An 11,080-nucleotide genomic window follows, 5' to 3' on the forward strand; every position below is an offset into this window, starting at 1 on the left:
GATGGGAGAGGGTGGTATATGTTGTTGTGGGCAAAAGTGACACTTTAAACACGTATAAGATAAGAAACCCTGGGACAGGTCAAATCAGATGAGTGTAAGAGAATCAATTGTTCAAGATGGTTTTAGGTCCAGATTTGGGAGACTCATTAAACCAGTTAACAGACTTATACAGTCTATGTCTACACAGAGAGTACATGCAATTCTTGAAGTTTAAAGTGTTGAATGAATATTAAGTGTTGATAAATTGTTGCAATTTTATTTTTTATTTTTTTTCTCTTTTCTTGTAGTTTTTGTTGACTACATATTGTGGATGATGTACATTTATGGGTACGCTTGTTGTTGTCATATATTGAACTATGTAAAAGGCATGGTTTTCTATAGGTACTTTGGGGATTAGCTACCCCTGGATTACCTTAATCTCGGAAGATATAGTTGAGAACTGAGCAGATCTAATGTGATCTCAGAATAAGTGACATTGTTATTTGCTGAAACTTTGTATGAAATTCATAATCTGGTGTAAAACAGTGGGGGTGGATGTAGCAGGGTTATGTTGTTACACCAGATTATAAATTTTTTGTCATTTGCTTTATTTTATTTTTAATTATTATTTGTTAGGGGTATTTTATTTTGAAAGAAGCTTGTGTGCTCTTATTAAAGGTAACCGTCACAGTATGTACGTCTGCTGACGTCATACGTAGGTGAGAGGTTCAAATCACAGTGCAATCAGAGTTCGTCCTCTTTCCTGCAATGTCACTAGAGAGGAGAGGCAAAAGAGAAAGTCTGGCAGATAACAGTGCTTGTCTGTTTGTGTGTTTTACTGCACAGAGAGGAGAGAAAAGAGAGAGCGAAGGCGCTGCAATTAAATCACCTTTGGCACAACCAGATTTGTGTAGAAAATCTTTTATTATTAACATCAAAATAACACAACGCAGAAGAACAACCGCTACATTGGCTTTATGTTGAAAGCGGATTAACGCGTTTGACGCATGCGCGTTATAAATGGAAGTTCAAACAAAAACAGATTTAAACAGATAGCACGCATACATCACAGAGACGTGTTATCAGAGCGTTTGCTCATCTGCAATACATATATCCTATCTTTGAGATGTTTATGATTTAGAAAGGGTTTAAATCTGAATTTTACAGACGTCTGTCAGATGATTGTACACCGCAGATGCTCTCCAGACCTTTATCAGACGTCTGTGTGCTATCTGGGGTACCCTTCTGTAAACTTCTGTGTGTGTTTAATACGCAGATGGTGTGGGCTTCTGTGACAGGATGGAAGTGAAGTGAAGTGAATCCAGATCAGGCGTGGCGAGTGTGAACGGGCCGCAGAGACGAGGACTGCAGGTACTGTGCTGATCTGATGCCATGATTCTGAAACACCTTTAAGTCATGTTTGGCACGCACTTCACTGGATTCCAGAGATTGGTGAAGCAGAAATCTCCACAGATCTCGTCCTTCAGCAGCCATGTTTGATTCGGTCTGGCGTTCTTTTTGTAATTCAGTGTGGTAAAGTATACTAAAACGTATTGTAATAAAGGAAAGAAAGCATATTTGACAACTATAACCCCCCCCCCCCCCCCCCTCTCTCTCTCTCTCTGTAAAACAACAGAATAAGTAATGATAATAAGAACAAAAACAATAGCAGTAGATGAAACAGCCAAGAACATTGTTTTGATCAGATGATAGTAACCAGCAGAAAGATTGTGAGGGGGTTTCCGTTTGTGGTGGGCTAGAATTTCCCCTCATTCCCTCTTTCAGGAGGTTAAATATGCTCTGTGAATAATTTACTGTGGTGTATTTTCTCATATTCTGTGTCTCAGTCAGTGATTCTGTGACTGGGAGCACAGACGTGCCAGTTTACTTTCATTTCCCCAAAGTGGCTTTCATAATGTGGTTTAGTCTGAAATAGGTTTGTTCAGCAGGACTGAAACTGATGTTTGTGAGCTTTACGGTGGATCAGGATGTGTAGAGAGTGAATATATGTGATTAACAGAGACCTGCCTAACTCATGAAAGTGTTCATCTGTAAACTCTGTCCTGTCTGTCTGATATTATGGACCCACAGATAACATCCAGTGATCGTGTTTTCTGTAATCAGTGAGGTCTGGCTTTTACCTCCTACACCACTTTCAGAGTTTGAATATTCAGTCGATAAAACCCTTTGCTTTTCATTTGGGTGTTTTTCAGTTGAAATATGTGGTGAGATCAGATTTGCAGTAATTCAGTAAAACTCAGACTCCTCTAGAGAGTAACCTTCACACCAATGTGTCGATGAACCTGATGTTCATTTATAAAGACGATGTCTGTGTTCCAGTACACTTTTAGACAATCACTAGTGAACGTCCCTAAGCACTTCCCCTCCGCTGCTGTTTCACTTTTTCAGTTTACAGGGACAGACCCTCAACCCCTCGATTTATCCCCACCACAAACAACTCTATTGTTACGTGTCTGTTTCTGTTTAGTTCTCTTTTGCCCTTATTGTTGGTTTTTAATAAAGACTCAGAGTACTCATTTTTAGTCAAACGCACAGAACAAAAAGTGCGTTCTCCTTTACTGCGTGTTCAGACAAAACGTATACAGCTCTTCTTCAATGCTAGCTAACAGAATACAAAAAATATGCCCAGAGCTCCCCCCAGTGGTCACACCATCAAAACCCAAAAAAAAGAAAATTCACATTAGAGGCAGCTTAGTAACTTTAACAGCTTTAACTGAAATACACAAAAGTCAATAACCATTCTAGTAAGAGTGACATTTTCCAACACTTATTTGGTTCTTCCTGTTCTTGTTTCCTGTCATTAGTTAATCATCGTTCATCCTCATCACCTGTGTTATATTAATTATCTCGTTTGGGCGATCCCTTTATAAGTCCTGAGTTCTCCCCTTGTCTTTTGTCAGATCTCGAATTGAGTTAAAGTAATGTAAAGTGTGTTGATGCTATTTAATAAAGAATACTCCTTTTCGTTTACTCCTTCGTGCGCTCATTCCTACAACACCATACGCATAACAGAAGATCTGACCGAACAGAAGATGAGGAGGCGGCTGGTTTTGGTTCCCTGCAAGGGATATCCTGGGATCTTCCGCCCGCGGCGATGATGATGCTGCCGCCTGCGATGACGAGGATTCCGCCCTCGATGATGATTATTCCGCCGTCCGAGGCGAAGATGGTTCCGCCCGTGGCGATGATGATTCCACCACCCGCGATAAGCCCGCCGCTGTTCGCGGCCAACCCTAGCCCGCCACCTGAGAATGTGGCAAGCCCGCTGCCTGAGAATATGGCAAGCCTGCCGGTTCTTGCCCTGGAGCTCCTGGATTTGGCGATTACCCCCTGAATTCTCGGCTCCTGTCCTCTCCCCAGAGCCCGCTCCTCGACAGCGCCCTCCTGTGCCTGCTCCACGCCAGCACTTCCCTGTGCCCGCTCTTAATAAGCATTCCCCAGTGCTCGTTTCTCCAGAGCCAGTTCCTCCAGTGCCCGCTTCTCCAGGGCCAGTCTCTCCAGTGCCCGATTCTCCTGGGCCAGTCCCTCCTGTGTTTATGCTAACAGAGCGCCCCCAGGAAATAGCGCTTCACGAGTGCCCCCATGAATTAGCTCTGCCTGAGTGCCCTCCAGTGCCTGCTGCTCGCAAGTGCCCTCCAGTGCCTGCTCCTCGCAAGTGCCCTCCAGTGCCTGCTCCTCGCAAGTGCCCTCCAGTGCCTGATCCTCACAAATTCCCTCCGTCCAGCTCTCCTGCGTCTCCACTGGTTCCGTCCAGCTCTCCTAGGTCTCCACTGGTTCCGTCCAGCTCCGCCCTTCAAGAGCGCCCCCAAGAGTCTGCGCTGTCCGAGTGTCCCCAAGAGTCCACGCCGTCCGAGTGCCCCCAAGTGCCCGCTCCTCCAGAGCGCCCCACAGAGCCCACTCCTCCTCAATGGTTCCCAGAGGGTAACTTCCCCAATAAAATTTTGTGGGGGGGGGGCCATATAGCCACGGCCTGGGCAAAAGAGAACTAAACAGAAACAGACACGTAACAGTTATCGCCCCCCTCCCGGAAGGTGCGTCCCGCACCGTAACAGTCACATCGGGGAGGGAGGGAGGGCGGGCGCCCTGGAGGCTGGAGCACACACTAATACAGCTCTAATACACCTACTCTAATACACCTCTAATGCACCTCCTCTAATACAGCTCTTATACAGCTCTAATACAGCTACTTTAATACACCTCTAATACAGCTCTAATACAGCTCTAATACACCTCTAATACAGCTCTAATACACCTACTCTAATACACCTCTAATACAGCTCTAATACACCTCTAATACACCTACTCTAATACAGCTCTAATACACCTACTCTAATACACCTCTAATACAGCTCTAATACACCTACTCTAAGTTTCAAGTTTACTTTATTTATATAGCACATTTAAAACAGCCACGAGACTGACCAAAGTGCTTTTTCCAAGAACTGCAAGCAAACAGATTAAAACAAAGAACCCGAATAAAACACTACCAGAAAAATTATAATAGGCAGGAATATAAACCTAATAAGCCAAGGAAAACAGATGGGTTTTTAAAAGAGACTTAAAAATGGTCAAACTCGGGGCCATTCGAATTTCCACTGGCAGGTCATTCCAGAGATGAGGACCAATTACCGAGAAGGCACGGTCACCTCTACGTTTAAGTCTGGAATGTGGAATTAAAATAAGATTCTGGTCACCAGATCTTAAGCTTCTTGAGGGGATATACTGATGCAACAGTTCAGATAGGTAGCCCGGTGCTTGATTGTGCAAAGATTTAAAAACAAAATTTACTGTAGAAATTTGTTTGTCGAATTTTAATGAGTCATCCATGATAACGCCCAGATTCCGTACCTGCAGGGACCTAAAAGCCGATAGGGATCCCAAGTCACAATTAAATGCTTTCATATGTTCTGAAGGGCCAAAAACAATTACTTCAGTTTTCTCCTTATTTAAGGATAAAAAAAATTGAGATAACCAGGATTTAACCTCATCTAAACAGGATGAAAGAGCAGTCATGGCCAGTGGATCATTTTTTCTAAAAGGTAAATAGATTTGAGTATCATCGGCATAAAAGTGAAAGGACACCCCATGTTTTCTAAAGATAGATCCCAGAGGTAGCATATATAATGAAAATAGAGAGGGGGCCAAAATCGAGCCTTGCGGAAGGCCTCAGGGGAGAGAAGCAGTGGAAGATAAAAATTCTCCTAACCTAACCACAAATTTCCTGTCAGATAAAAATGACTGGAACCACTTTAGAACTGTGCCAGAGAGACCCACCCAAGATTTCAGTCTATTAATTAATACAGAATGGTTAATGGTGTCGAAAGCAGCTGATAGATCTAAGAGAACGAGGACCACAGAGTCACCCGTATCAGTTGCTAAATAAATGTCGTTTAACACTCTCAGAAGGGCAGATTCAGTACTGTGGGCAGCCTTAAAACCAGATTGAAAGTGCTCAAACAGAGAATTTACAGCAAGGAAAGATTGAAGTTGAAGAAACACAATCTTTTCCAAAACCTTGGAAATAAATGGTAAAACAGAGATAGGGCGATAATTTTTTAAAACTGACAAATCGAGTGAAGGCTTCTTGAGGAGAGGTGTGACAGTTGCCACTTTCAGATAAGCAGGAACCACCCCAGTTAAAAGACACTTATTTAAAAAGGACATTAGACCCGGTCCAACCGAGTCAACAATTTGCTTTAAATACCTAGGGTGGATAACATCATATGAAGAAAAGGAAGGTTTCAACTTGGCAAGTGAGTGACTGAAGGGAGACAGATTCAAAGACATCCTAGGATACAGACAACTGTGGGGGGAGAGGCAGCTCAATAGGGGGAGTATGAGTTACCAATCCTAGTTTAACTACTTTATCCTTAAAAAACCTTGAAGCTTTCAGAAAGAGCAACAGAGGCAACAGACATAGTATTGACTGGGGGATTAACAACAGAATTGATAACGGAAAACAAGACTTTAGGTCTAGACTGATTATGTAATATTAAATTTGAAAAATAGGTTGCCTTAGCCGATTTGGCAGCTCTCTGATAAGCCAATAAACTGTCTTTGAACAACTGTAGTGAGATGTATAGATTGTCCTTCTTCCATTTACGCTCAGCCTTTCTACAAGCTTGCCTTAGCAGCCGAGTCTCAGTGGTATGCCACAGTTCAGATTTATCTTTGTGCTTAAGAGGTTTTAGAGGAACAGTCTCATTCAATACATCAAGCCAGACGTATTGAATGAGTTCAAGATGGCGCCGGTGTACGTGGCATGCCGTCTGGCCTCTCTGCTGTTTGTTTTTCTATCCGTGTCGAACTGTTACTCCCCTCTGGTCTATGATCGCCTGTTACTTCTGGATATTAAAGACTCAGTTGTGACTACCTATACCTCAGAGTTAGCAAGGTCTGTGGTTAAATCACAATCGTGTTCTCCAAACATTATCTCGGATATTCCAGATCATCTGCGCAGATGGCTTCCTGATATTTCCCGGAGAAAGCGTCGCAGGAGACCCGGAAAGCGCGGAGGGGTTGCTGTCAAATTGAAAGTGGAGTTACGCACGGGCCGTGTTTCCAGCTTTTTCCGTATGACGCGGACCTTAGGCTGTGCTATCTGGCGTTCACTGGATCATCCTGCTCGCTGGCTTCGACCCACTCACATGGATTCTTCATTTACGACCTCTCGCTACTCTCCTCTCTGTTCGCCGCGGTGGAGTTAATCTTCAGAATCTTCACTCTCTGAACAGAGCCTCTGCTCCCATCATCTCTCCACCGCCTTCTAGGATGGCTCTGATTAATGCTCGGTCGCTTTTTAATAAGACGATTTTACTAAATGACTTTTTCATTACTCATACCTTGGATTTTATGTTCATCACAGAAACTTGGATTAAGGTTGGTGATCTGAGCCCTTTCTCTGACCTGGTTCCAGCGGACTGCACATTTTTTAATTTGCCCCGCTCTTCTGGCTGCGGGGGCGGTCTAGCGGTAATTTTAAAAAACAGTTTTAGTAGCCACTGTAGCTCTGTTCCATCTGCTGCTTACAGTAGCTTTGAAGTACAATTGTTGCGACTGGAATGGAATGATCTGGTTTTGTTAGCCCTGGTGTATCGGCCTCCTCACCTAGTTAAAGAATTTACTGCCTTTATGAGTGATTGTATAACAAAGTATGATAATGTTCTTCTACTAGGCGATTTTAATATACATGTGTGTTGTCAGTCCAAACCTCTGGAAATGGAATTTCTCAGTTTGATTGATTCATTCAGTATGGTTCAGTGGGTGAAAGATCCTACACCTATACACGGACATACTTTGGACTTGGTTCGCTCTTAGGGTTTTTCTATTACTGATGTTCAGGTTTTTGACACTTTGCTCTCAGATCATATTTCTGTATTATTTACGTTGCCTTTCTCTCAGCTAAGTTCTAATATTACTCCTACTGTACAAATAATTCGTTCATTTTCTTCTCACTTTTGTGATGACTTCACAAACTCCTTTAACGAGGTGTGCTTGTCTCTGTCCTTGGAGTCATCTTTACCTGACGTGGATGCTGAACGGCATCTTAGTCTGTTTTATAATGCTTGCTCAGAGGTTCTGAATACCACTGCTCCTCTTAAACCCAAGAAGTCAAAACCTACAACAGATCCATGGCTCAATGATAACATCCACTCTCTGAGGCAAGCTTGTAGAAGAGCTGAACGAAAATGGAAAAAGGACAAATTGCTAATTTCATATGAAATGCTTAAAGACGATCTTGCTTCTTTTCAGAAAGCAGTGAGATCTGCTAAGTCTAAGTATTTTTCAAATTGAATTGCAAAGAATCACCATAGCTCTAAAGCTATATTTGCTGTTATAAATTCTGTGTTAAATCCTCCTGCAAATGTGATTTCAAATCCCTCAGTGTCATTATGTGAAGGTTTCTCAAGGTTTTTCTGTGATAAGATTACTACTCTGAGATCTCAGCTACAACCTCTTGCTAATGTTTCACCTGAATGTTGTTACTCTTCAGCTATATGGAGTGATTTTGATCCAGTTGCTCTTCAGTCTCTCAAAGAAACCATCGACCATTTGAAACCGTCTTTCTGCTCTCTTGATGTTCTCCCTCTGTTACGGTTGGGTATCCAAGGAAGCCCAGGAAGACAATGCAGATCCGAAGTAAATGGACTTTAATAACAGAAAGGAGACCAATCGTACCAATATCAAATAACCCAACATAACCACAATAGGAACGTAACTTTAAGACTAGACAGGGACAAAGACTAAACTAAACTGAATGCTTATATAGGAACTAGAACAAAGGAGCTAACTAGATAATTGATTAAACACAGATGATGAGGATGATAGATAATAAACTAATGACTGGGAAAACCAAATATGGGCAAAACAGGGAACTAAACAGAAACCAAACCGTTACAGTTATCGCCCCACTCCCGGAAGGTGCGTCCCGCACCGTAACAGTAACATCGGGGAGGGGGGGCGGGCGCCCTGGAGGCTAGAGCTGGACCAGGACAGGGAGGAGACAAGGGAAGCCTCCAGGGCAAATCAGGAGACTCAGGAGACCATGGCGGACCTGGAGACCCGGGAGGCCATGGCGGATCCAGCGATACGGGATGCCATGGCGGATCAGGGAACCTGGAAAGCCATGGCGGATCAGGGGGCTTGGGCGGCCATGGCGGATCAGGGAGCTCAGTGTCCTTGGCCCGGCCACACAGGCAGAGACTATATGGGCCCCCCCCCCAAATTGTTTTTGGGATGTTCCCCTCTAGGGGCCACACTGGAGGAGCGGGCTCTGTGGGAAGCTCAGGAGTCGTCGACTCAGTGGGAAGCTCTGGAGGAGCGGACTCTTTGGGGCGCTCTTGCAGCGCGGACTCTTGGTGGCGCACGGGAGGCGCGGAGCTGGACAGAACCAGCGGAGACGAAGGAGAGCTGGACGGGACCAGCGGAGACGCAGGAGGGCGCTCTTGCAGCGCGGATTCAAAGGGCACTCTTGCAGCGCGGACTCTCGGAGGTGCTCTGACAGCGCGAATTCTCGGGGGTGCTCTGGTAGTGCGACTTCTCGGGGGTACTCTGGGAGTGAGGATCCGTACGGGACCAGTGGGGACGCAGGAGAGCTGGGCGGGACCAGCGGAGATGCAGGAGGGTACTTGCGAGGAGCAGGCACTGGAGGGCACTGGCAAGAAGCAGGCACTGGAGGGCACTTGCGAGGAGCAGGTACTGGAGGGCGCTTGCGAGGCGCAGGCATTGGAGGGCACTGGCGAGGAGCAGGCACTGGAGAGAGTACGTGAGCCGAGAACTCCAGGGGCAGAGCCTCATCCAGTAGCCCCCGGTCTTGTGTCGGCAGAACTATCTTTGCCGCGGGCGGAATCATCATCGCCTCGGACTGCGGAAACTTCATTGCCGCGGGCGGAACCATCATCGGCGCGGGCGGAATCATCATCGCCACGGACGGCGGCACCATCTTCGCCACAGGCGGAATCCTCTTCGCCGCGGGCAGAATCATCTTCGCCCTAGACGGCGGTATTATCTTTGCCGCGGGCGTCGGAACCTTATGGTTGGGCAGGCGGGAGGAGTCGTTGGAGAGGTATGTGGAGGATCCCGGCGTGGAATGAGCTGGGGAGACGCAGTGCGTTCCTGCTGGAGCGGAATGATGGAGGAATCTCCTCGACTTCTTCGTCGAGTCCGTTAAGGAAGAAGATCAGGTTTATGAGCTCGATCAGGGAAAAATTACCTTGGGGAAGATCGCAGCGTAAAACCTCGTCATTCAACCCCAGCAGGAAACGCGCACCCAGAGCTGCGTCGTGCCAGCTCACCCGCTTGATGAGCTCGAGAAAAACCTCCACATATCGCGCCAAACTCAGGCCGCCCTGCCATAGCCTGCACAGCGCGACTTCAGCTGGAGTCATGACTTCGATGATCTCCGGCGTTTGTCTGGTCTTCTGTAACGGTCTCGTCTTCTGTTACGGTTGGGTATCCAAGGAAGGCCAGGAAGACAATGCAGATCCAAAGTAAATAGACTTTAATAACAGAAAGGAGACCAATCGTACCAATATCAAATAACCCAACATAACCACAATAGGAACGTAACTTTAAGACGAGACAGGGACAAAGACTAAACTGAATGCTTATATAGGAACTAGAACAAAGGAGCTAACTAGATAATTGATTAAACACAGGTGATGAGGATGATAGATAATAAACTAATGACTGGGAAAACCAAATATGGGCAAAACAGGGAACTAAACAGAAACCAAACCGTTACACCCTCCACGTATTTTAAATCAAATTTTCGACTCGATTGGTCCCAGTCTGGTGTCTTTTCTGGATAAATGTCTAATTTCAGGGACTATACCTGATAGCCTCAAAGAAGCTACCGTGACACCTCTTCTTAAGAAATCTTCTCTTGATACTAGTAATTTTAGTTTTCGACCCATCTCAAATCTTCCGTTTATTACAAAAGCACTGGAGAAAACTGTGTTTTTTCAGTTACAGTCCTTCCTTAGTGCAAATCATATTTTTGAAACCTTCCAGTCTGGTTTTAAGCCTCTGCATAGCACAGAGTCTGCTTTATTACAAGTCCTAAATGATATCTTATTAGCGACTGACTCTGGTGACTCTGTTCTCCTAATTCTGTTAGACTTGACCTCGGCTTTTGATACAGTTGATCATAAAATTATTTTATCTCGACTAGAATATTTTTGGGCATCCAGGGAACTGTTCTTAGCTGGTTCAAATCATATTTAACAAATAGAAGTTTCACTGTCAGAGTGGGAAATTTCTCTTCATTGCCTGCTAAACTTTCCTGTGGAGTGCCGCAGGGTTATATTCTTGCACCAATTCTTTTTTCTTTGTATTTACTTCCTCTGGGCTCTATTTTCAGAAAGCATGGTGTATCATTTCACTGCTATGCAGATGATACCCAAATTTATCTACCTCTGAAACTAAATAAACATGCTGCTCTGGAATCTCTTTTTGCCTGCCTGGATGAAGTGAAAACATGGTTTTATCATAATTTTCTATTTCTGAATGAATCAAAGACCGAGGTTATAGTCTTCGGCCCTAGTGAAAATTCAGGGAGCAGAAGTGTTGATTTGGACTA

The sequence above is a fragment of the Barbus barbus genome (genome assembly GCF_936440315.1).
Source record: "Barbus barbus genome assembly, chromosome: 3".
Classification (NCBI taxonomy): domain Eukaryota; kingdom Metazoa; phylum Chordata; class Actinopteri; order Cypriniformes; family Cyprinidae; genus Barbus; species Barbus barbus.